Raw genomic sequence first — 27,196 nt, 5'->3', positions numbered from 1 at the left:
CAGTATCTGCCTCGGGTGCCTGTCCCAAATTTCACTATGTTGTGTAAATACCACGTATGTTGCAGTGTGCAATCCACAGGAGAGGGCTGCTGTTGAGATGGTTTGGTGATGGATGCAGAGCAACTGATTAGCAGCACTGTGAAAAAATGATAACTATTCAGACATCCTCTGAAGGAGGTAGCTTGACCTGCAAAACACAAAATTATTGGAATACAGCAATATTAATCACAGCCAGAACCACGAGGGGCCTTTAAACGGGTATATGAATGTCTTCCACACCTGAGAAACTACAATGTGAAATTTTATCTGGTTTAGATAGAAATGTAGAGAAATTAGAGGTAGTGGTCCCCCAAAATACAGTAGAGCTTCAAAAATCCAGAATGAAAAAGTTTAGGTAACCTAATTTCTGGATTAAGATCAATTCTTTAGATTTATGAAGTCCACCACAGTATGCAGAAACATCCTGAGAAGTCAGACCTTCCAATCAGGGCCCGAAGTAGCACCAAGTCCTTTAACCATCTGCTCAGTGCAGGAATTGAGGTATTTCCTTCTATGAAACTCTTGGCAATGAAGAAAGGAACTTTCTGCAGTTAATAGAGCACCCCCTGAATATGAACCCATACAGTAATGCTCACATATCGATACTGTATTCTGCTCCCCAGAATAAGTTTTAGTAACTAATAAAATCAGAAGCTCAGATATGACTGAGCATGAAGAGGAGCTCCCGTCCTGCAGTAAGTATATCAATGAGCACTTTTGAGCAAGCATCTAGTGTTCTGGCTTTGGCTGGGATGGAGTTAATTGTTGGAGTAGTTGTGGGTTAACCCGCATCCAGCCACAAAAGTAGAAAAGAATCTGAATGGTCTGGACACCACACATTTTAAACAGATTTTCTTGTTTTGGCACATAAAAAGACAAACATCCTAGTCTCTTCTCATTGCAGGATTAGGGAGCTAGAGGAAGAATGTGGAACAGGTTTCTCGTTCCACTGTATGCTTCCATTCTGCATTAACAATCTTAGGTTCTGTCATCCCCTAATCAGCAGTTCTGGTGTAAAATTGTAATGGATGAAATTAAGACAAAAGCTTTCCAGAGTCAGAATTATCATCACAAGCAATGCAGTTTCATCACAGGCACTACTGACTCAATGCACCAGTCTGTGGGAGTATCCCAAAATCTGTGCCCAATTTTAATCTCTAGGAGATTGATGAAAATGTTGAATGAAGATCGGAAATACTGAATAACACGGGAATAGCAACCTGTAACTGCATTCTGCTTGATCTTAGAAAGCTGGTGTCAGTGACACTTAAGCAGATAGCAAGGGATGTGTCACCCCTTCATTGGCCTCACATGCTCTGGGCAAGAGGACTAAAAGCTTTCTAAGGGATGATATGGATGAAAAGTTCTTGGTCTGGTGCATTAATACACAGAATATAATAAAAGGTAGCAGGAAATGGAGAAAAACATGTAGTTCAGACATCTGTTAGGCTAAGTATCCTAAGACAGCAGAAAAGGGCAGGGTTAAGTAGAGACCTGAAGTAAATGATCGGCAACTGACTGGATACCAAGTGGAATGGAAAGTCACAGCATACACTTACAGGGTAGACAACATGGAATTAAGCTTTCCATTACAGGCAGCTTCTAACAGTAAAGCCAGAAAACACTTGAGAACATGTATCTTAGCATACTCTTGTTAATCTTTCTGCAGAGATCTCAATCAGAATACAATTGTGAAGAGGTAAAATGGGCAAACATGCCATCAACATGCACAAGACGTTTATGCTGAAGATGCCAATTAAAGTAGTACTCAGTTTTTCAAACCCTGAAAACAACCAGATATCAGATTGTTTGAGATTACGCACATGACAACCTAAGGGAAAAAAACATTAGTCAGGTGGCAGCTATTACTAATTCTCCACAAACATGCAGTTTGAAAATTATCTTACCCAAGAAACTCAGGGCTTTGACAGCACTTCAGAATGGTGAAAGATATTCATGTCTCAGCCCTCTGCATAGGTCCCAAGGAAGAATAAAGACATAAACAGACATTCTTCCAAACAGCTATGCCAGCTGAAAATACTGCTAGCAATCTTCCATTTTTATAAACCCAACGCACAAAATAGTTTGGGGCACAATGAAGGAAATAATGCAAATGCTCTTCAAAGCTGCTCCAGGAATCAAACAACAGTGATTCTGCAATTTCTTAAACAGGCACAGATAGATTCTTCTCTCAATTTATGCAAACAGGCATATTAGCTCAATATAGCAACTCTGTGGTTAAGCTTAATGCCTTGAGAGCTGTTAAAAGATGTAGTAAGTGATTAGAATACATCAAAAAGTTAAAGGCATCATGAAGATCTTGAGATCAGACCTTACTACCAGGCTTTTTTTTTTTTTTTTTTTTTTTTTTAACTCCAGCTCAAAAAGGATAAGACACCAGTGGAAAAAAAGTACTTAACACTATTTTCACAATTTAGATAGTTTAAAAAACCGTTTTGCCAAGAGCAATTGAAGGCTTAATTACATATATAAAAAGCTATTTTCCTCTCAGTAAAAAGTTGTTTTTTTTTTTTTTTTTTTTTTTACCTTCTCTAAATACTATGTCTTTTCAGCGAAATTCTTTTAAACTGAAGTATCACAAATAAATTCCCTTTTTATAAGATGGCCTCATTTTAAAAGAAAATGGATGCTATAAAATTTTACATCAAGTCAGCATGTTACCAAGCAGCTTTTCTGTGTGTTCTGAATTTGATTAATACAAGCCAAGGTCACTTCCTGAAAGATGCCTACCACTGCAGCTGCAAGCAAACTAGACTCCTCTGAGCTCAAAAGCTGGGGGATGGGAAGACACTAGAAATTTCTAACATTGTCTCCTAAAATACGCTAATTACAACACTTGAGTAACATTTAGAAGTGTTTACTAGATCACCACATAAGTAACCTATTAACCAAAGTCAGTCTGTATAACCGTGTTTTCAAGCAAAAAGACTGAAAATGATGCAGCAGCATGTCTGTAATAATGAACAATTCTGAGGATCCTTTACTAAACTTTATGCAATTCCCTGGAAAATGTACACAGTTTTTACATTATGTATTTTATTATGCAGCTCATGAAGCTAATGAGAGGCTGCCCTTGAATTAACAGCACATCTCAGGCCTTCTGAGACTCCGAGGCTCCACCCAATCCACAGTGTCCTATTCTGACTCCATTTAGGAAAAACACTTTTGAGTTAACTATGCAAGCTTTTTCCAGAAGTCCACAGAATGTATTATTCCAGTTTCTGAAGACTATACCTGCTGTTTACAAGATGAGCTAGAAATTAGCTGTTTTCACCTATAATATTCAAGATATTATTTCTTTTGTTGTTGTTCAAACATGCCACATTCACATTACACATGAAGCTAAACAGCTGCAGTTTCTTCCACTTCCAGACACGAAGCTTACAGGTCATGAAAATAAGACCTGTACCAAACAAAGCAGAGCATTATTTTTGCTTTTTGTGTGCACAAATAAGAACTGTACAATCTGAAGTACCAAACAGGAGGTGGGGGGAAGGAAAGGATTGCTGGAAAATGTTTAAAACCACACACCAACAGACATTCCCCACAAGGGCATCTGTTTGTCTAGGAAGTGGGCCCCACCGGTTTTATTTATGAACACACTGACAACTTAATATACTTCATCTTTAAAATAGCCTTGATATAGCCAACATTGCATCCAAAGTTTCATACTAAAATTAGGAGTATCTGCTCAATGAAAGTTCATTTTGACAAATTGATGTAGAAGAAGGAACAAAACATTGTTGGTTTTGGGTGGGCATCTTTGCCTGAAATAGAAAAATATACTAAAGCATATCATTACCTATGCAGACACTGTGGTTAAGGATGCCTAACATTTTCCATCACAAAAGCTTGTTCTAATTCTTTAATGACTGTCTCACACACCCCTCAGAATTACGTTTGGTGGAAGACTTGCATAAAATTGGTTCAGACATTTAAAAACAGAGTAGATAATTATGTTGAACAAAATGCAACTTTTTATTCCATCTGAGAAGTTTTAGGAAAGAAACTGCTCAAATCTCTAAACAAGCTAAACTTCATCTTGCTGCTCTGCACAGATGGTAAGTGCCTTTAAAGTCATTGCACATGCTCAGTTGTGTTTTAAACCACTTGCCAAAATCCTCAAGTATTTTATCTAACCAAGCAAGCTTTGTTACTGCACCACTCCTCCATGCTGACAGGACAGAACATGCTTTTTATCATTGTATTATAAAGACCAGGAGCAGCTTGCCTACGAACCCTGCCAGCTATGAAGCAGTTAAAGCGCCTGGCAGCCCAGTAGCTGGTGAACAGGGACATTTTTCTAGGTTATACTGCCCCACCCATTCTGAAAACAGGAGGCAGCAGCAGGATCAAGGGCTTCGCGAAGGCTGCCCCCCCATTCAGGATCCCAGTTGAAACAGCAGATGGGGGGCTCGCCCAGTAGCGCTAAAAGAGGCTAGCCGATACAGAAAGCATGAAGACCAGTGGCCAAAGTGATGTCCCCATCTGCTCCGTCCAACTCCACATGCCAACCTTGCTGGCAAACAGAGCCAACATTTTTTAACGCTTTTTTCTATTTTTTCCCTTTTTTCTATTTTTTTTTTCCATTCTCTTCTTAAAGGCTTACCAAAAAGTTACATTGAAAATATTAACCTTCTGAAATCATCGAAAAAATTTAAAAATCACTGTCCAACTCAACACCTCTCCCTTTAACCCCAGTTGCACATAGATAATTAAGCACATTGCTGTGTCTACCTGAGACTGGCACCCATCGATTCAACAAAAAAACTACTATAGATTTACTTATGCCACTTGTATCACCTCCAAAGTACATTATTTCAGCAAACACAGATATAAAATGGTCTTATAATGGAGAACTCAATTCTCACAAAGACTTATATCCTAGCTTTGCCTTGCCCAGTAAAGGTACATAGTGTATTTCAATTACATACCAATTAGGATGCTTTTTTTTTTTTCTATGAGGAGTAAACAAGACAAACGCAATCTTGATTATCACAGACCACAACTTCTGATTAAGACTATTCATTCACAGCAGATTTTCAACTGGCATTTAAATCACTGATTTAACTGTTGGAAATATTTACACCAGCCAATAGGGGGGTGGCGACACATGAGCTGGAAAGAAATGTAGTCCATAAATCACATCGACTTGCCGTAAGCACATTTTGCTACTCAGCAGATGCAGTACTTATGGACATTTATTCACGTGTTTCCACAGGAACTAAGCTATAGAATTAATGTCAGTAAATGTATTATTTAACACTGTAAACCCACTGATTTTAATCAAAGCTTTGGATATATTAGCATTTTAAATGTGAAGTACTAAATTTGCTTAAAAAACAACACAAGACAAAACCTGTGGTTAGTAAATCCACAGCTAAAGAGGAACAAGCACATAGAATCGTTTTCTGAAAAAGTATTTGAGTGCAGGTGGGGGAGGAGAGGAGGGAAGACAGCTATCCATTAAGGGTTTTCAGATTACATACACACAGACTCGCACAAACCGGCTTCAATGGGAGTTAAATGCCTGATGTGTTAGAGTGCTTTTGAAAAGTCTACTCAGTATCTCTTTTCATCAGGCTATTAAATTAGTTTGTGTTTGTTTATTAATTTTAAGAAAAACAAAGCCACACACACATTCCCCTTGCTTTTAAAATTTGATCTTGTTACCCTCTAACCTAAAAATAATAAAAGTATGTTAATCAAGTTTCTTGACTTTTTGGCATAACTGGACCCTCAAATATGAAGAGGCACTACAAGATCAGAGAATGAAAACAAAGGAAGTTACTGAAGAAATGATGTCAAAATAGTTTAGTTTTCCATGCACGATATCAGTGCTTATGTACTATTTTTGCTTCATTGTAAGGAGGGAGAAGAGCTACTTAATGCAAAAGGGACCTTTCTAAAACACAATTTGACCTTGAAATATAGAGGAATTCCTAGCTCAATGCTGTAATTAACATCTCTGAATAAATTTGAGTGTACACAGACAGTATATTTGGTACAACAGCAAAAGGCCTTCATTTAGTTCAATGCTAATGCTTAGCATGCAGAGTTTGAAGTGACAGTTATGTGTCTATGGTATACCTTATCTGAGCATTTCATTAGCTAAAAATCCACTTTCCTCCACTTGTTTTCAAGTATCTTCCTGTATTTCACTTTCATACTGACCAAAGCTTAACAGATTACCTTCAACTAAACTGCCAATTAAGGACAGAACAGAATAATTCTCATATTAGAATAATTTGTTTTGCCACTGTACAGTCAGATTATCTTACTGTATTTCAAATATTACCCATCCTCTGTGTTCCAATGGTTGTAACACAAAAGCACCTGCTAAAACTTACTGAAAAAAATGAAAGCTGTAATGTGGTTTTGCATGTCACTGTTAGGCTCAAATGTTAAATTTCAGGGATCAATTGTTTACAAGTTAAGCTGAAATCGGAGTCTTTCTTCAGTGCTACACAAAATGGAAAAGAGCACCTATGTCTATGTTACAGACTAGAGCGCCACAGACTCACTACTGAGTCCTACAACAAAAGGGCAAGAGGCAGGGTTTACCACCTCCAATAAGATAAATATCAATTTTTAAAGAGTTTGAATACCAGAATGGGTTCCAGACAACTTGTGGAATCTCTTTGCTAAGAAACCTTCCAAACCTTCACTGAACAGAAGTCTCAAACAGCTCTTTGTCAGCAAGGTTTAGATTGATGCTAGCATAACATCTCTATGATTTTCAGTGAAACATTATCATGAGAGAATTATATACTGCAGCCTTGTGATAAACTGGTACCATTATAATGAGTTACTAAGACAAGGGACTTTACGATTAATTGCACTCTATCTTAATTTCAAGATATGTCATTATTTTCATTACTGTTTTAATCATAGTATATTTTATTAGTCTCACAAATCCTTTACATTTTGCATACATCCATTAGTATTCCCATCTTTATGGGAAAGAAACTATATATTCCTGATGACAACATTAATTCCTAACATCAAGGATTTTTTTTTTTTCCATTTAATAGCAAAACCAGCATGTTTTTGAATAAAGTTCTCAATGCCCTCTGGATTTTTTGTACTGAATTTTATATTCTTCATCAACCATTTCCATTGCATGAAAACCTTACGCTTTTATTTTTTCCAATGTTCTCCTAAACAAGTAAAACCTTCACTTTCATTAAAAAGAAATTGTACAATAAATCTCACTAACCTCTCCAGGATTCATACAAAAGGTATATTTATAATAGCTGCTTGCCGATTAGAAAACCAGTTATGCTCCTTAAAGTGTTTATACAAATAGCATGTCTCATACACTGATGTTTATCTGCAGAATTCTCCAAAATAACACTGTCATCATTAGCACAGAAATTCCAAGTAATTTTAGGAAGATTTGCAACCATTGTGGAAGTTAATACAAGAGGTCAGTGACTGCCAAAAACAGAAGAATGGATTACATCCATCGTCTTCAAGTCCCCAAAACATTTGTAATGTTTTGTTTCAGATCCAGTTGCTTCCTTGTTTATAGATAAATGACTAAATGGTTGCGTAGTTTCACAACATTAGGAAGCAGTTTAATGTATTTTTATACAGAGCACTGGAGGGACTATCAGGATAGAGTGTTTTCTGTTTTGTTTAGTGTTTTTTGTGTGTGTGGTGTTGGTTTTTTTTAGATTATTAATACGACTACTTTTTCTTAAATTCACTGTATCTTCAGTTCCCACCCAAGAAGACCAACTGAACCGTAGCTTATGTGCAGTAAAACCATGAGCTGGGGATCCATAGCTTAAGCATGTGTCTGCCAACAGGACATCCAAGACGTATCCACCATAATTTAAACAAGTCATGCTCCCTTTAGCAGACTTGCAGGTAATTTTGCACATAACCTGATGCTAAGCTTTAAAGCTAATATCCAGTCACACTCACATACTGGGAGGTTTCTATTAGCATCTGGTGAGTGTCAAACATGGATCGTAACCAATTAGCACCAGTCATGAATTTATGCCACAGAACTCAAACGTATCACCTATTGGGTGTAGTTTATACTATGTGTTTTTTTTGTCAGTAAACAAAATGCCACATTGCATTTCTATGACAATACATCATGCTGACATTGCACTTAAAAGAAAGGGATGTTATGTTTATGTACATCAGTCAGAACTTTATATTCCTGTACATCATCAAATTTACTTCTTAGCAGAAAAATCGCACGGCATAGCTTTAGTGTTTTCTATTTAAAACCCACTGAGCCTTTTTAGTGTACCTAACAATCCAGTGAGATTTAGAAATCTACAAAACCTTACCAACATTTGGGCTTCCATCAGATTCTCTCATATGGAAATGACATCATACATGCAATAACAGGATAAACATGGCATAGCATGGAGGGAACACAAGAGCATATGAAACAAAAGTAACGTAATTCCTTCTGTCTTTCAAGATATAAATGCTGTGATATAGTTGTTGGTTTTTTCCCCTCCCATTGCAGGTAGATTTATGACAGACAATATGCTTAAACATATGCCTCCATCCTGTCAAGAACAAAAGTTATTTATCCCTTCTCTCCAGTGTATACTATTTACCTCATTGTGGCACCTGTCTGTAAATCATTGCTTAGGAACATTTTAATGAGCGCAGCTGAAACAAAACAATCTTTTTTCTGTGCTTACTAGCCTTAGATACTACATGCACTGGGGACAGGTAATACCATACACTTCCCCAAGTTTAAAGAAAGTGGAAAAGAACATATATAATCCATAAAGTATTGTAGATTATTAATACAGAACATAAGAAAATACATTTCCATAAGGGAATTGCAATTATTTTGTCCCTTCTCCAAACCCCTTACTATCAGTGTTTTCTGTCGATCAGTTCTTGTAACTCAAAGTAGCCCTGGACAACCAAGTCAAACAGAAGACTTACCTAGCTCAGCGTTCTCTCTCCAACAGAAGCCAGTAGGAAAGCCTAGAAAGAACAAGGTAAGCATATCACTGTTTCAGCATTCTCTCAAACTTCATAGTCTCCAGCTCAGGAATTTCCTGGTTCACAAGGACCGAGTTTCCCAGCAGCTGGATTTCTCCTCTGCAAGTATATGAATTGCTTTTTGAACCCATTAAAATCAACACAGCTGTAATATTCTGTGGCAGCAAGTTCTGCAATTAAGCTCCACACTATTTAAAAGTACCTTAATTTTTTTAATTGCCATGTGATAATAAATAGGAGAGAAATACATGAAATGGCTGAAAACCAAAACACTGTCTTCATCTTGATTTTCCATGACACTCATGGTTATTTCATATGGATCAGTCTTGTACTCTTAAGCCAAAAGATAGTAGAAGTTCTGGTAAATTTTATTTCTCATACAAAAACTGTTCCATAGATTTGATCTTTGGATTTCTCTGTACTTTAAGACCACTGTACTCTTTTTGGCATGGCAACTCTTCATGCAATAAGCTTTGCAAAATTGTATTATACAATATCAAAGTCTCACATCTATAAAGGAATTCATAAATTGGCAGTTAAGTCAATAAATGAATTCATATTAAGCAGAATTTAAAAAAAATCTATGTAGAACTAAGCTCAAACTCTGGAAATGTCTTTAATCTTGTATAACAAACTCCACATAGTGAAATCTGATCTACCACTGTTTTTATCCAGCATCTAAGTAAACAAAACAAGTTTGTTTTAGGCTTTGACAATACAGACGTTTCAGTTGTTTTACATCTTCAACAATATATTTAGCCTTTAGAAAATATAAGTCTTAGAAATCCCATGTTCAAGCTTGAACTTTGCATCGAATTTGCAAAGTAACATTTAGATAAGATATTCAAAATGTAAACAAAGCAATGACAGAGGCTTTATTTCATAATGTACTGTTTATTTCAATATTTTTAATCAGTGATAAACCAGCAAAACAATACACAATTCAGAGTACAATCCTTGTAAAAGCTGGAAAAGATATTAAGGTTCATGTCAAGTTCAATGTGCTCTATTTTTAACTTTAGTCAAGTCCCTTCTCATTAGCAGTAAATTAATAAATAAGCTCTTATATCAAATCAACTTCCTAGCTGCAGCTAGGAATTCATGTCCTTACAAAATAAAATGTTTAGCCCAACAAATAATTTGGTTACTTGGATCTAGCAAACAAACAATCTCCTATTGCCACAGTATGCCACATAAAGGATTATTAATTGCTTCACAAAGCAGTACTTAATTGTTTGCTATTATTTTTTGTAGTCATCGTTTGCCTCACAAGCTTCATTCCAAAACTTTAAGAAACAACAGAAAACTGGCCTCCCCCTTTGATGCAGCTCACAGAAAAAAAAAGCAATCTTCACATTCATATAGTTTGACAGCAATGGCACAATTCATTTAGCATAACTTTTTAATAGTGAAATTTAGGACAGTGCTGTAGGACCTGATGAAGATGCTTTTTAAAAGCATTTCACAAGGTCAAACCAACCCAGACTATTCTCATGATTGACTTATTAGGAAAGAGCCAAGTTTACATAATAGTGATCTGAAAGACAGACGATGCCTTTGAAAACAAGCCCATCCTTGAAGACACTTCTGCATTTCAAGGATGCTAACAAATAGCATCTAGCTTGTCTTTAAGAGACAACAAACTTTGAGCAATCCTGCATGCAGCAGTACCCTTTATCACACAACAGTAACCCTGTTTGGAGGCCAGACTCATTCAAGAATTGATACACACTGTAAGCAAACATCAGATCTCAAAAGCACACTGACAAAACCCAACACCTGCTCAGAGGATGGTGTTGAAGTCAAATAGGACTTGTAACAATCACAATAAAAATAACCCAAACCTGGGATGTGATTAGAGCACCAAGAAGCCATTTCTCAGCTACCGATTTCTGAGTCAGATCTAGAACCACATTTAGAGTAACTTTCCAGCACCACCTCTAAAAACTAAGATGATTTCAAAAACCACCTCAAGACATTTCTAGCTTCACATCTGGAACCATCACCCAGAAGCAGCACGCCCCTAGGACTTGGTGAGAAGACATCCAGGAGCCTTTCTAAACACACACCAACCTGTATCTAGAAGCTTTTGTAGAACAGCCTCTGAACTCCCTCCCAGGACTGATTCTGCAGTCACACCCTCAAAACACCACTCACATTGTCTCTAGGACCAGTGCCAGGCACGTCCCCAGGAACCCCTTCTGCAGCCACAGTTGTACAATTCCCCCTTCCCACCCCCCTCCCAAAAAAAAAAAAAAAAACACTAGCTGATTTGGCTACATACAATCATACAATTAGGGAAGATGCTTGTAAGAGTTAAAAAAGTGTCATTGATATTGAAGCTGCTTCACCTGTTCTGCAGAATGTGTTTACAATACAATTTTATGTAACAAGCCTTAATGCAAATTCTGCCAGCTATGAAACAGCAGCTAAAAACTAACTGCTGGTGGCTAGCTTTGTGTTTGGTTCTTAGGCAATTACTGAATTCTACTCCATGTCCCCTCAGGTTCTTGAATATAATATTGAAATGCATGAAGACCGTCTATGCAAAGATTGAGAGAAAAGTCAGAGAAGTTTATGAAATGTCTGGTTTGGAGGCAGGGCCTGTAAGCTAGAATGAATATGCTAAAAATGCACTAATACACAAGCAGGTTAGAACAAGCCGCTTCTCAGTTGTGTTCTTTTATTTTGTTTTTGTTGTTGGGTTGGCATTTGTGACTAACCAATAGCCCTACCTACAACCTTTTTTTCAACTGACTTAGCTAAGATCTCTATGGGGCAATTACTTCTTATTTTGTTCCACTATTGATGCTGAGGAGCCAGCATAACTATAGAAGAGAAATATTCCATTTCACGCTCACTAACTGGCAGTGACATTTTTGTTGGTAGTGCTTTTGGTGTTGTGGGTTTTTTTGTTTTGTATTGTAGGGTGGGTTTATTTCTAACAGTACATTGATTCATTTATAAAAAAGATTATAGTGTTTGCAATGCTAGTGAAATGTCTTACTAATTTTATTTGGTGAGGAAGAAAAGCCTGGAAGTTTTGCAAGTTTTTATTAATTCCGAAAAAAACAAGTCTAGACTGGATTGGAATTACTAAATACCAAAGCTCCGTAATAGAATAAACTTTCAGGGGAGCAAATACAACTGTAAAAAAGTATCCAACCTTTTGTTTAAAGTGTTATATTAGAAAATTGAAACAGCCTTGCTACTGAAAAAAAAAAGATTTTTTAGTGGCTGAGGCAATTAGCATCACTAAACATGAAGTCTATTTTGCTTAATGCCAGCATGTATACTTAGAACAAAACATTGCCACTATCTGCCACATTAGCACACCTGATTTTGTTAAAAGATACGAACTACTTGCACCCTCAAGAAATCTGTAACAGCTGTGGAGTATCAGACTGTTTCTCTCATGTACATTTCTTGTAATTAAATTTGCCTGAATGTGCCTAAGGGAGCTTTGAAGTTACCTTCTATCAGCAACGTAGCCAAGATGTTGCATGAAGCAAGAACTTTGGCTAGAATCTGGATATACTTCCCATGGAACTCAGCACCTGCTACCAGACCAGATCAACAAGATAGCCATCCTGTGACACAGCTCCACAGTCACACTGAAGCTTTGGGGTGCTAAGCCTGTACCTCAGACTGGAAGCATGTCCCTGGTAATTAGCAATGGAGATACCAGCCCCACAGCTCAAACAAATAGGGAACTGAGTGCAATTTCTTAGCTGCCAGTTTTGCTTATTTTGTAGTCAAAGAGTCAAGTGCTTAGATATGAAGTGCTACTTCATATCATGAGGAAATGACTTGTGTATCATGCCCTGGAAACCTCGATTATGTGGCACAGGTGAAAATTGTTTTTTTTTTTTTTTTCTTGCTAGAACCTCACACTATAACAATAGACACACCTGTATTTTCATGCTATAATGTGTTAAAATTTGAGCAGACTGCTCACTTTGGGGAAAAAGATGCAGACAAGTAGATGTCTTACAGATTGACTTTAATAAGAGATTTTTCTTAAGACCCTTTTACAAGTAGTTTGAATCTACAACTATCCCCCATCCCCTACTGGGGTCTTGGCTTGTTTTATTGAAGGTAAACAGAGACCACCAGGACTGTTCATCTGATACCCTTCACTCTTATGTTCTCATTCCCTCCTTAAGAGATATGCACAACTTGCTAACCTGGAAACAGAAGTACCAGCTCACCTGACATTGCTGTGTAGCACTGGTAGTACTTCAAGCCTGGAGGTTCCCCTGAACCACTGCTACTGAACCTGCTTATATAAAAATTCCAAATTAATCCAAACTCTTAAAGGTCATAAATACAAGACTTATATCTTGGTTACGTTTATTAACAACAGACATCTCCAAACCCAGTTCAATCCAGTTCAAGGGAATGGCACCAAATCTAGGTCCAGATCAGGCTCTAGGAAATGACTCCTTGCATACAATTCAGATGTTAACAAAAACTCCACAGCTCTATAAAGTACCTTACTATAAATATATAAAAATCACTTGGGAAATAAAATCCCCCAAAGCTACAAACTAATCAGAAGGTTACAAAAAAAGTGGGGGGGATTAATAATACAGGTTCTTGAGAGGAAGCTAGAAGAACTCTAAGTCTGTTCAGCCTAAAAAGGAGGAGGAAGATTAATTTACTGTCTGAATACATTAGTAGAATGGATGTTGGGAAGAGAGAAGAGTTAAAAAAAAAAAAAAAAGCTTACCACTTTATGAAAGAGGTTTGAGATGAGATGTTAGCCATAATATCATCTGCTGAATGATAGCTCTGTTGCTGTCATGCTACACTACTTTAGACCAAGAAATGATGTAAGAGGAAAGAAGAAAACCAAGTTTAAATCCAAAAAGTAGGAAAAAGCACAAACAAAAAGCCACATAAAACATGGTGGCTTTTTACTCATCAGATAAATATCCAAACCAAGGAAACAGCACTTTCATTCAAATGAAATTTTAGTTTAATGGATTCAACTTTATGCATGCAGTATGAAGTCGTGTAACCTCAGACACAGAATCAGCTTCATGAAAAAATTTCTTCTCTAGCCTTATCTCTGAATTTGTCTGCATTTGACTGAAAATGCTGTTAGAGTGACATTCTCAAACTATATCCAGAAGGATTTAGATGCAAGAATGAATCTGGACATCTTATAACAGAGACCCTTACATGTAAGAAGTTCTGAATTCTCAGTTCAGCACAACAATATTCACCATCTTAATTAAATTTCCACCAGTATAGGCATTTGCTTTGGCACTACAAGCTTCAGGGCTGGTCACCAATTTCTAGTCAAGTTGCTCAGGCTTCTACAGATTCCATGTAGAATTCCATTTTATATTTTATAAGTGTTTTGCTTTTAAATAAAACAATGTTCATGTCATTGATACTAGACCACTTCTGGCTTTCAGTTCAACCAAACCCCACCCTACTGCAATGATTCGAAGAATCCTGAAATATCTGATGGATTGGAACACAGAACAAAGAGAACCTCCTTTCCCTCAACCCCAAAATAAACCCCTGCTTTGCCTCCCTGTTGTTGCTTTCTCAAGGCAGCAATCACATCCGGACTGATGTTTGGCGAGGATATTTTGCTTAAGCAGCAAGCACTCCAGGCTGCAACTGCTGGGTGACCTTGAGCAGCTCCTGGAAGGCAGTCGCCATGGTAACCCCACCACAACCGTACATCCTCAGCTGACAATGCCAGCCTGGTGCAACCCATCTATAATAAGGACATCTACCCCGCATTAGGGCTCACTGTTTAAGGAGGAAGTCAGATTTGTTTTTCTTTTTTTTTTTTTTTTTTTTACAATTTAAAAAACGTGTGCTGTAGAAGATGCTGTATGCTCTCTGTATGAATACAAGTGACACAGGCTGTACGAGTTCACACAGTGCAGGAGTTAAATAAAGTACCCTAAAATAATGCACTAAGGAAAGTTGAAGCTACTCACTGTCTTAATCCAGAGGGTGGTCCTTGAACAAATGAGTCTGCTGAAGAGACCTTGCAATACCACATACCTTGGAGAAAGAAGTTTGTCTTTTGTCAAATTCCCTAATACACATAAACTTTATAGAGCTTAATGGGGTCAAATTTGATGCGAAGTGAGAGCAAAATAGGTTATTTTTGCATGCCAGAATATTCTCAGTTCCACCTGTGCAACCCTCATCACCTTGAATAAACTTTCAAACCAACCTGGAATTAATTGTGTGGCTCCAAAAGCTTTTTCTCTACATAATATGCTACTAGTTCCTGTGAGGTCTGGCAGAGCAGGAAGAAGCGGATGATTCCTTAAATATGAATAAAAATGAAATAGCCAGAATTGAAAAGTGCCAGTTAACAGAATGGTTCAGTAGAACCATTTCTGTTTAAAGACAAAGGATTAATGAACATATTTAAGTGGTTAGTTATAAAACTCTAGCAGTCAGATATTAAACTTTCCTTTAAAACTCAACTGCATTTGCAAGATCCATCTTTTCCTTACACTGCAACTAGAAGAAAGGGCCAAATCAGATAAGTGTCATAATTTGTTGATGTCCAAGAGATTCTAGTATAGGTAAAACATTTGTTTTACCTATGATTAGAAACAAGAGTTAGGACTGTTCTGCCTCAGAGAAATCAGCCAGTCACGGATTTGCACTTATCGCAAAGGAAAACATTTGTTGAATCTCCACACCAGTGGAATCACTCTGTCAGCTAAAAGTTAATTTCAGCCAGAAGTAAATATGTATATTTTAAAATAGGCTTTTCAATACTCCTCTAAAGAATATCGTTTTTAGTTAATTCAGTCAAGTACCTGCCCTGAAACCTGGATGAGGAGCTCCTCCATCCACAAACTGTAGCCTAAAGGAGTTAACCTACGTTTAACTTTCATGACACTCTCACGACACTCTTACGACACTCTTGATCTTTGCTTAGAAGGAGAAACACAAGGGCATAGAGGCATCTCAAGGATTGCAATACTATCTGTACCCTAGTAGAGACAAAACCCTAGCAGACAATGTGACCTGCAAAGTATTTTTAAGAAGTATTAGCAGGGTAAAGGGAATTCATGTTTGTCTTTTTTTTTTTTTTTTTTTTTTTTTTAAGATTTCAGAAGATACATAAGAAGTAGCAAGATTTTTTTTTTAAAGAAAAAAAAAAAAGCTCATGTCTATTCTAACATCAAGGGAGGAAGAGCCTGTGAAACTTGATCCACATGCCAGACCTCCACTCCAATTGCACACTTCACTAATTGAGAAGTTAATGATACAACTTGTATTTAGGCAAGCTTGCAGGGGAAATTCAGAAGGAATACTTGTCTTCTACACAGCATGCACTACTGTAGTGTCCTTGAGTTTAAGAAAGCCTGAATACAGAATTCTGTGGAAGCAGAGAAAGTGACAACAGTACAAGTTGTCTCTAACCTTGCTCTTTTTGAAAAGACATTAAGAAGCTCCTTTAAGCATACCTAAATTTAATTTACAGCCACACAGAAAGATTTCTCATACTTCATTGTCTATTTAATACTCCATTGAAACTCTTTCAGAGATCTCATTTTATCAACTAAAAAATGATAATAGGTTATCACACATTTAATAACACACATCTTTTCTTGAAGTGTCCCTTTCAAAACATAACACCTATTTTTAAAAAATGCTGAGGAAAGAGTAAACCACATCCTTCCTCCCCACCCCCCAAAGTTTCACACCACTTAATTTTAACTACTTAGACACACCTTCGCTTCCATATTTTTTTTATTCTCCTGCTTTAGGTGACATCAGCACCTGTAAAATTTGTATCTTTGGATATTGTGGGTTTGTGTTTTTTTTTTTGTTGTTTTGTTTTGTTTTAAAACATAGGCATTGAAATAGAGAAGTTACGCACCTGTCTGAAGCTTTTCCCCCCAGTTTGGGATTCACAGAGTCTTTCAATGATACAACCTACAAGGCAGAAGCTCACACTACAGAAACTCTCATTGAGGGCACTAACAGGATATCCCTTCTGTCTGGCCATACATTTCTCCAAAATTGTGTCATTGTGTTTTGCTTTGCTGACCTTACTACCTGGAGTTTCCAATCACTGAAATTTGAGCAATGTTTCCCTCTGCAGTAAGAAGGGCAGACAATATAATCACTCATTACAGAACAGTAGAATTAAGAAACAAGAGATTTGGTTTTACCCTAAAGCTACATGAGGAGTAGAGTTACTTAGTTCCCTGAAAGGAAGCTCTGCCTGCTACATATATGTAAATATAACTCAAAAAAAAAAAAAAGCATTAAGTAGAGGTTATCATTATTACTGTCCCTACACAAGTTAATACAACGTGCAGTTTTCTTGATGAAGTAATTACCACTTTACTTCATATGATACTGAAGCATTAAAGAAAATATAGCAAAAACTAGAGAACTATATATTTCACTTCAAAAGAGCTGACAAAAGTTAATATGCAACTGGGAAAAAAAGATGACAGAATGGGAAGGAAGTTCCCAAACAATATTAAGCAGACATTCCACAAGGCCCTAACTACCTTCCCCCCACCACCATATTTTGGTGACAGTTTGTTATAGTACAATTACCAATCAAAAGGGTTCAGCTACATTGCTTTCAGAGGTCTAGAAACACTGCCACCTTGGCTCAAAAAAGTATTATTTGAGATTGATGATCTTATCAATTGCTGTCACATTCCACTTCTTTCTTTCATCTGTGCCATTACAGGCAAGATGGTTATATTCTAAATTGACCTGTCCAATCGATCTGTGTACAGGCATTGACATATTCCTTTAGAACAAGTGTTCATATAAACACTGAATATGTTTCTATTTAGCAATAGCTTCCTAGGGTAAACATACTTTATCAGAGCACAATACTTTGTCTTCAACTTTGCATGTAGCTGTTTATTTTGGCGTAACTGCACAGGTTTACTTTGAAAATAATCTAGAACTAAGCATGAAAAGCACTTGTGGCATATAGTAGGACAAAACTTGAGTCTGTACTATCTTGTTGTCCTCCCTTCCCATTTTGTTTTATTTCCTACATAACAAATCCTCAGACAAAAACAACTTCATTAGGTGCAAGTAAAAGCTACAGCTTAAATGACAGTTCCACAACAGGTTATGTATGGATCCTACAAATGCTACCGTATATATCAATCTACTCTGCAAATTGACTTAGAAACAAATATCACCAACTATGCAAAATCTTCCCAGTTCTCAGTCTTTAACCTTGACCTAGAAACCAGGACATCCCTTATCAGCTATGAAGGACTACTGACTACAAAAGCATAGGAGAAACAAACAAGAGAAAGCTTTTCACAACAAGCAGCAATATATTCTAATCTTACAGTCCTGTTAAGTCTGTCAACACTAGGCCCAATAGCACAGGGCTGCTCATTTTCTGGGTCTCTGCAGAAGTGACCCGATAGATTAATTCTACCTCAAAAGAGCATTATTGCAGTACTCACCCTTTCAGCAGGTCACTCTTGTTTAGCAATACCTATTTACATTACACTAGTAACAAATCCATATCAAATATTCGCAGGTTTCTCAAGATCAGCTTTCAGAACAGCACTCAATACATCTACTTAATCCCTATTGATTTAACTGAAGTTAATTTTCCAATGCTGATGCAACAGATTGGGAGCTATCAGTAATAATACATAACTCCAACTCTTACTAGTTACAGCCTCAGGGTAGACAAAGGGTGTTGAACTTCTACACCTAGGTACCACCTGAGTATCCTCTAAAACCAATTTGTTTCAGGAACAGTCTTACAGGAACTCCATCCAATTTTATCTTTGCTAGGCTGCAGCTGCTACAACCCCACCCCTGCTATTCCCTTGCACCAGAACTGGTGTTTCTGCAACTAGGGGGTAAACTGAAAGCCCAAAGTTGTCTGGGTAGTTTTGTTCACTTTGGAGGGCTGTGGTTTTTTTTGTTGGGAATGGAATCAAGATTTTCTATTGAATCAGTTTGCTGAGTGCAAGAGCCCCAGTCCTAGTGTAAGGGGAGGATAAGAAAAAGGAAGCATAACAGTCCTGACTTGGCTGGAGTTGTGGTGGAAGTGCAGTGCATGGCATCAGGAAGATGGCATTCCATAAGAATACATTTAAAGGGTTATGTTTTTTTATTTCCAATTAATAAAGGAAGGTCAGTTTGTTGTGACATTGCTTGCTTTTTACACAATATACCACCTTAGCTCCCACCCCAGCATTTAAGCAAAGCAAAAACAACAACAAAAAACCATAACATTCAGGATTCTTTGTGCCCTAACCCAAAAGAGCACAAGTCAACAATGAATATCTGTAACGACAGAAAGACAAGGCACATTCAAAAGTACAGAGTCATCTAGTTCTTGGAGAAAGGTCAGGGAGCCTTTTTGTAAACAAGAATTCAACAGAAAAGAGCTTTGAGGTAGATACGTGAGGTTGAACTTGTAGAGCCCTTCAGTTTTATTTTGAGCAATGTATCTAAATCTACAATAATTTTATAAGTAACCAGTAAGTAGTCTTAAAAGTTAGCTTTTTTATAGAAGAATATGATTAGAGCAGGATATGTTTCCTAATGTCTTTCTTCTTTCAGATTACCAAAGACATGGCAATTACAATCTGTATTAACATGAAATCCTTATTGAAAATATAAGTCTAGAATCACTGTTGCCAGCAAGAAACAAGATGAATCGTCACCTGGCAGTGATCATCAAGTAACAGCAACAGTTAAGACAAACTGTAAAACAAGAAATTGAAAGCAAGATCAATATATTAATATCCATGGTTGGTATCCAACATGTATTTGGTTTATGTACATTCTTACACGTGAGGGTTTTTTTTTTCCATAATTAGTTTACAGGGATCATTTGCTCAACAAGAGGCTAGAAGTTTCAGTCAGAATGAAACTCCTAACTGAAATTCCAGCAACATAAGCATGCCTGCATGTTATTAAAGGAAATAGTGGAAAGTTTCACAGGCTGACATCCAGAATGTCTGCGGTTCCTTTTCATATTTTTCTCTTCTTGCAAAGCAGTTATTTGACTAGAACTTTAAATCTTGCGTGCACGCGAGTGTGTGAAGACTGGAAATTTCCACTGCTTTAAGACTTTTAAAAAGCTCTCTCAAGTGTACGGCTCAAACAACTAAGACTTGTGACTAGACAGAATCCTCAGTTTAAGCAAAAGTTTCATGGACAAAAAGCAGTGCTAAGACAGGAAAAAAAAACTTTACTCGTATACTAATAGCATTGCTTGGATAATCTGAAATGTTATCGTACTACACATTAATCTCTTGATAGAGGTCATTTGAGGTCCAACTACAGACAGATGGGCAAGGGAAGATGAAGCAGTTCAGGATAAAGCTGGAGTGGATGACAATGCAAGCTACTCTGACCCTCTCAAATGATGGCTCTTCTCGAATTTCCTTAAATCTCTACTCATTTCACATCTCACAGCATCTTACTCTTCACCCTTACCACCTTCTTATGATCTCTAACACGGGCGTTACCAGCCTGACAAGTTTCCTAGTCCTTTCTCTATACCAGACCTCTACAAGTCTTATTTATGAGCTACAAATATGCATCACTAGAAGAGAGCTTCCACAGAAAACCCACAGGTGTAACACAGAAGTATTCAAAAGCTACTCTACACAGCGCAGATACCTTCTTTTGTCAGTCTCCTGTACACAGATCAAAAGAAATCCCTTCCTCTTAAGGGGGAGGGGGTCAAATGGACATTTGAGGGTAACAGAGGTGCTGCTTTTGTTCTATGCAATTAAGAGGACAATTTGCAGATCAAGTACTCTTGTTTTTGTAGCCTTTAGAGGTACTATGAAATATTTACTTTAAATACTGTTTAATAAGGAATTTTTATCAATTTACTGCATAAAAATTATTTCCTATTTTAATAATTTTGCTTTCAAATATGCAAAAATAAGTTATCTACAAAATGAGAACAAAGCTTACACCAGTACATGCCATCAAACTACTAAGCAAACAAATAAGATAACTTTAGTGTCTTGAATCCATTTCCTTTTATATATTTCAAAAGGCTACCACACAACTATACTTACATGACAACTACAGCAATATGACTGAGTAAGTATTTTCAAACTTCCTTAAGTAGTTTTAACATAAGGACTCTCTCTTGTAACACTTAACAGTTACAACTAAGCCAAACAAATGGTATAATTACTGGCTCAAAGAATCAGAAATCCACCAATACCTAACATTACCTAGAATGTGGTCATCTCAGCCACATGCTGAGATCTGTCCATTGAGCCAGACATCCCCATTGGTGACATTAGAAAAGCTTCCACGGAAGATTGAGAAAGCAGAGGAGGAATCACTAGAGCAAAAGATGCTGCTACGTCTACTTTAGTACACAGCAGCAACGATGCAGAGAGCTGAAAAGGAACTAGCTAGGAGCCATAATTCCCTGGTTTTGTCCAGCATCTTTAGCCCAGACATTATGTTGAAAGAAGTCAAAGGAAGTCTCTGGCACAGGCAAAATAAACTGCTGATTTTTGTTGTAGAGGCTACCTTTAGAAAGTAAGCTTCTCAGAGCAGGTAACCATTTTTAACCCACCATCATGAAGTTGAAGAATTAGTTTCACTTCCTCATACATAAATTTCCAAGAGACAAGAAACAGCATTTCCACACATTAATTGTGTGCAGACATACACTCTGAATGGTTGTCTAAAAACAAGTTTCAGAGAAGTTCATCCAAGTAGACCGTATCAGCTGCTACACACGGTTGAAAGCAGCATGCAGCACAGACATGGCCCTGTTCTGAGGCTCACTAGCCTGCAGCAAATCTGGTGAAAATAACTCAGACATTTGACAAAACCAGCAAGGTTACTTTGTTAATACATCCCATAGGATGATCATTGATGTGTTAGAATTACGTTAGCATTCCCCTGTTTTTTCCATATGCACTATCTTTGCTTTAGATTTTTTTTTTCTTCACAGGAAGAACTAAAATCTTATATTGACTAACTACTCTGAACTATTAAGTTCACTTAAAATACTTGAGTAGAGATTATGTGCATCACTTTTTCTAGGGTTTTTGGCAAATACAAAAAATCTTTTATATACAATTTGTACAGAAGTTGATTGATGTACTTTGACCAAGTTGGTTTACAAGTGAGTTGGTCACCAGAACTTTTCATGCTGAATCACCACTGGAAGTTGCATTCAATTTCACACCACTATCTAGATGTGAATGCTAGTCACGATCTGGCAAATGGCATTTAATAATAAAGCATTAAATCCATGCAGCATTAGGTTCTCTCTAGAACTACAGCAATATTTGAAAGACTTATTTTTTAAGAACAGTAAGAGGTCTAAAAGACAAAAAGTCAACTGTTGCTTATGCAACTCATGAAAGAAGCCCATCTATATACCAGATCTTGTCCTCATGATTTCTGAAGTCATATTTCACTAATTAAATAGTAAATTAGCACCCTTAGAGCTTGCTACTCATTTGCCAACATAAAGTAGAAATACCTGTATTGTTGCAATATGCTCCAACACTTTGTATCTTGTGCACTAGCTACAGCTCAGAGCAGTGACAGCCGTGCCTAGTACTTAGAAAAGCAGAAATTTGAAGGTTTTCAGATTAACAAAGCAGAAAAAAATCATTACAGTATGGTTCCATCACTTCAGCTTAATAAAGCATCAGAAACAAGCTGTATTTCACATTTCTTCCCAAGATTATTTTCTTTTAAGTCTTCATTAAAGATAAGACTCCAAAAGAGACTACAACAGTAGTCTTGCAGTGGCTGGTGCTAACAAGCCACCATTTGTGTTGTCTCTGCCCAGCAAGCATATGTTTTTACTTACCCACCTAGTGCTGCTCAGAAAAGCATGGGGTAAGGAAGACTGCTTAATTTTACTACCCAGCCCATTGCTAACAGATTTCAGGATTGCATCATTTGATAGTTGTCTTTGAAGACAACATTCGGGAGCATTATCAGCAAGTGACAGCTTTAAATGTATATGTGTATATACACATACACACACACTAATTCTCAAATTTGTCACAACACTTAAGAAAGTTCAGGTTTCCAGTAAAACGAGACAGTTTCTTACAGTCTCCACATTGGTGCAAGTTTCAGAACAATGGACTTAACAAGCTAAGTGTTAAGAGTACTACCTATCAGCAGAGAATACTCCATACTTTGCACTCACTGCCTTTGTCCTTTATACATATGTACCACTCCAAGTGATCCTGAGAGGTACTCAAAACCATAAGCCCTGCTAGGGAAAAAAATCCTTAGAGCTTTGCACAAGCAGCTGACATTCAAAAAGAACAAAAAGGAAAGTTGAGTTGAAAAATGTATCCTCACTGAGATGAACTCTTTCACCTTTAGGTTTCAGGAGGGCTAGAAGTCAACTTTAATGTTCCCATTTTCAGATCCGCATGAGTTTCTTCCAAGCTACAGAGAGGGGTAGAACTTGCACAGTGTTTTTCTGCCTAATCAAGAGAATAAGCTGAAACAGAAGAGCTAGTATAACAAACAAGTAGTAGTCAATAATTTAGGATTTACACTATAATAAAAAAATACCCATTTTACATAGCTTTCAATAAACCAACCAAATAATATTTCCACACTTCTCCATTTTGTAAAGGAAGCCTGCAGGACTAAATCCTTAGCTTATTCCCAGAAAAAGACAAGCTTCAGCAAAGTAACTCATAATTACATCTTACAAAAACTTGAAAACCATACACTTTCAAAACACAATACTTGCAAAGAGATTATCCCATTGTCTGTTCTATGTGGTTTTTTAGATGGAATGTACAAAGAAGCCTTCAAAGCAGTATCAAAGTCAACAGTTCCATGATGCATTGTAGAAGAGGAACCCCTTCTTATTCCACAGAAGGTTTAGTTTGAGGTTACTGCACCTTCTGAGTATTTGCTGTAGTAGGAAGTCTGATGAGACGTTCCCAAAACAGGCAGTTCCCAGAATACCAAACCCATTTAAAGATGTAATTTATGCAAAGCTTGCACAATGCAACATCTCTAAATCCATATCAGGTTTAATATGATGACCTACAGGGACCTAGAGGCATCCATTAGCATTCCAGAGCTTCACCTCCAAACTCCTACATGTAATCCCAAACACTAGCACAGCAGAACACAGTAGCACTTAGTTGCACTAAACTAACCATTCCCCCACTAACCTCTCAGTTCAAGCAACACAGCATCCAACAGGTTTTTACCATACCTCACACATAGAAGTTTCAACACCATGAATTACTGATGCCACCACTCCAAACAAATTCTTTGGTCATGCTACTCATTACCTGAGTTTTATCTCAATAAAGATACTATGCAAACAAAGCAAATCCTAAAGAGTCAGTCTCATCCATACATTAAACAGCCCCACAGTCTGAAACCAGGGAAACAACAGGTTTTTGTCTTTTTACCCTATCCCACCCAGTCCCCCATTCTATCACTACCAAAGAAATAGCATTAGTCTACCCAAGAGGTAGGTGAAGTGCACTATACTGATAATGGTTTTAGACATGCAACCTGTTTCAGTGCTGCTTTTGAAAAAGCAGACAACACATTTTCTCACTTCCATGAAGCAGAGAACAGGAGGAAGAAAATCTTCGTAACTCATAAGTCTCACACACATGATATTCCGTGCATCTATATACATAAACCTACCTTGAAAATGTGTCTCTAAAAGGCCTGCTGGATACACCTGTAGTACTAAACTATTTCAATGCACAGCTCTGACACATCCTAATATGCATGGAAGCAGTAAAGAATATAGGCTTTGTGACAAAAATCTCATGCTCAGCTATGATCAGCAGGTGCTAATCATTACAGCTAACAGCATAAGAGTTATGTTGTTCTGCAGGTCTTCAGGTGCACCTGATAAATCAGGGCACAACTGCTAGGTAGTTTAACCATATGTGTATGAATTTTTTGACAAAAAATTGCTTGCCCTGACCTAACAATTATTACATTTTCTGGAGGACTTTCATAGTGTTTCAGGTTTCTAGTATATATTTCATAAAATGTAATTATAATGGTGTTGGGCTTGAAGTCATGACACTACCCATGCTTGTAGTCTTCAAAAATGAAGATAACTTGATGGTCAGAAAGTCTTTAAAATAAAGTTTCTAAGAAGGCAATGATCCACAACCTGCCAAAGAACGTTCACAGCAGTTTAGGTGTACCGAAGTCACATTTAACAGAAAAGGTGACAAAATATAGCAAAAATAAAAATAAGAAAAAACAGCATGTGCTGTTCACGATCAGTGAACAAAAAGACAAAGGTAGATAGATACCTGCAGAACTGAACTTACCACCTCCATTCTTCTAGTACATCACAAAAGCAGTGATTACTGCAGCTGGAAAACCTTTTTCCCAGCCTCAGAGGTAGGTGCCTTACACTGTATCCTAAGTTATCAGCAGTAACAAGCCTGAGTTCCCAGCGTATAAGCAAAACAGGCAGCAAGATCTCCTAGTGCCCCTCTCCTCCTTCTCATTTAAATAGCACACTGTCTTAAGCAACTGCCCTTTTCTTACCTCTACAGAATGTCAGAAATAGAGCTGGCTCTAGACAACATAAAAGAAAGACCAGAACCTACATCTAAAAGCATTAAACCTCACCAACAGTAATTCCATATACTTCACACAGAAGACAAATTCCCTTCTGTGACTGAGTTTGGATGCAAGTTAATTTTGTTCTGCTTCAAGGACAATCAGCTTGCTGGTAACTGTTAACAGAAAACAAAAGTCACCAATTAAATTTAAAATATTATTAAAGTAATATGGTCTGTCTGAAGTATACCCCCTATTTACACAGGATGAAAAAGGATTTGATGTACCTTCCCTCAAATAAATGCAACACAGCAGATCTACTACGGAATATTTGTCCTCTGATTTTAATCAGTAGCAGCTAAATTCTTTCACAGTTGCCTCCTCCCTAATACATTACATTTAGAAACGTCAATAGATCTAGACACAGAAAAAAAAGCACACAGGCATGTTGCCCTAGCATCCAGGTTTAAGTATTCTTCACCATCCTCTAATATCCTTGGCATAAAGGATACTATTCCTCACCTTTTCCCCTCTGTCTTTTAGTACTTAAAAAAAAATACTAAAAATATTTAAGATATTTCTAACTTCTTATCATCAAAAAGCTTCCATGAACACAATGCAGAATATCCTGTGTCATACAGTCATTCAAGATCACATCTTCAAGGGAGGCTCATTTAAATGCAGGAGTTGAAGCAACCTCCAGTGTCAGACTGTAGTGTCCAATATCATTTTGCATGCTATCAGGGGCTTGATTTTGCAGACAAATCTAACTAAGATGCCCTTTCTTTATCTTTTAAAGCAGAAAAAAAAAACACTCTATGCAACTAACACAGAAATTAATAAAAAAAGGTCTTGACTGTGATTTCTTGTCTAGTATTAACAAAAAAAAGCACATGATAACACTATTGTAGAACAGATTTCCTTCTCCTTCCCACCCTGCATTTTATCTCAGCTATACATTAATCTGAGCAATATTATAAAAAAAAAAAAATGTAAATATGGCAAGCTTCTAAGTTAATAAATCCAAAGACAGAATGAACTAGGGTTTCAAAAGAAGAATTTAAGAAATCCCACAACTCACATGCCAACATAAAAGCAGGCTGGAAACAGTACATTGTTGTCAGGAACAATAATTAAAGCAAGGCTGAATATTGGGTTTATTCTGCCTGCTACCACACTTCCCTCACTTATCCCCCAACTTCTAGTTTCATATCAGAACAGCAAATCCACTAGTAAGAAGACATATTAGTAATAGTAAAAGAGCTGAATGAAATTCAGAACCACAGCCAGAGAAACAGCCCTTTACAACAACTCCTAACAGCAAATAAAATTATAGTCGATTATCACAGTCTAGTTTATTAAAAGAATGAAAAAACATGCAATTTAGTCAGTTTCCTCTAAATTGAAGCTCTTATACTGTGGCTTTCACACATAGTACTTGTTACTATGAAGTTACCTTATATTTGTATTTGGAACACACATTTTTGCATCCTTCTACTATCAGGGGGAGGTATTTTAGTATAAAATATTTATTTTACAACAGTGATGACTGATATTTAAGCATATGTTAAGTTTCCTCTTTAAGGAATATACATTAAAATATTTTAAG

General features: G+C 37.0%; 1 protein-coding gene across 6 annotated transcripts in view; it reads right to left on the bottom strand.

Moving 5' to 3' along the window:
* Positions 1–27,196, bottom strand: part of NCOA3 (nuclear receptor coactivator 3) — a gene marked incomplete at its 3' end in the record, with an annotated part of 83,413 nt that overhangs the window by 54,752 nt on the left and 1,465 nt on the right. For 2 of the 6 annotated variants that reach the window (XM_082773483.1, XM_082773477.1), the window contains exon 2: positions 8,989–9,030. The exons of 1 other annotated variant lie outside the window; for it this stretch is intronic. Of the gene's footprint in view, positions 1–51; positions 188–8,988; positions 9,031–13,259; positions 13,328–27,196 lie in introns of all 6 variants that reach the window. 3 more of the 6 variants (XM_082773480.1, XM_082773481.1, XM_082773478.1) reach the window with 3 other exon arrangements.

The sequence above is a fragment of the Aythya marila genome (genome assembly GCF_965140915.1).
Source record: "Aythya marila genome assembly, chromosome: 16".
NCBI lineage: Eukaryota > Metazoa > Chordata > Aves > Anseriformes > Anatidae > Aythya > Aythya marila.
Note: the sequence above shows the minus strand (reverse complement) of the source record. Positions and strands in the feature narration are given on the sequence as shown.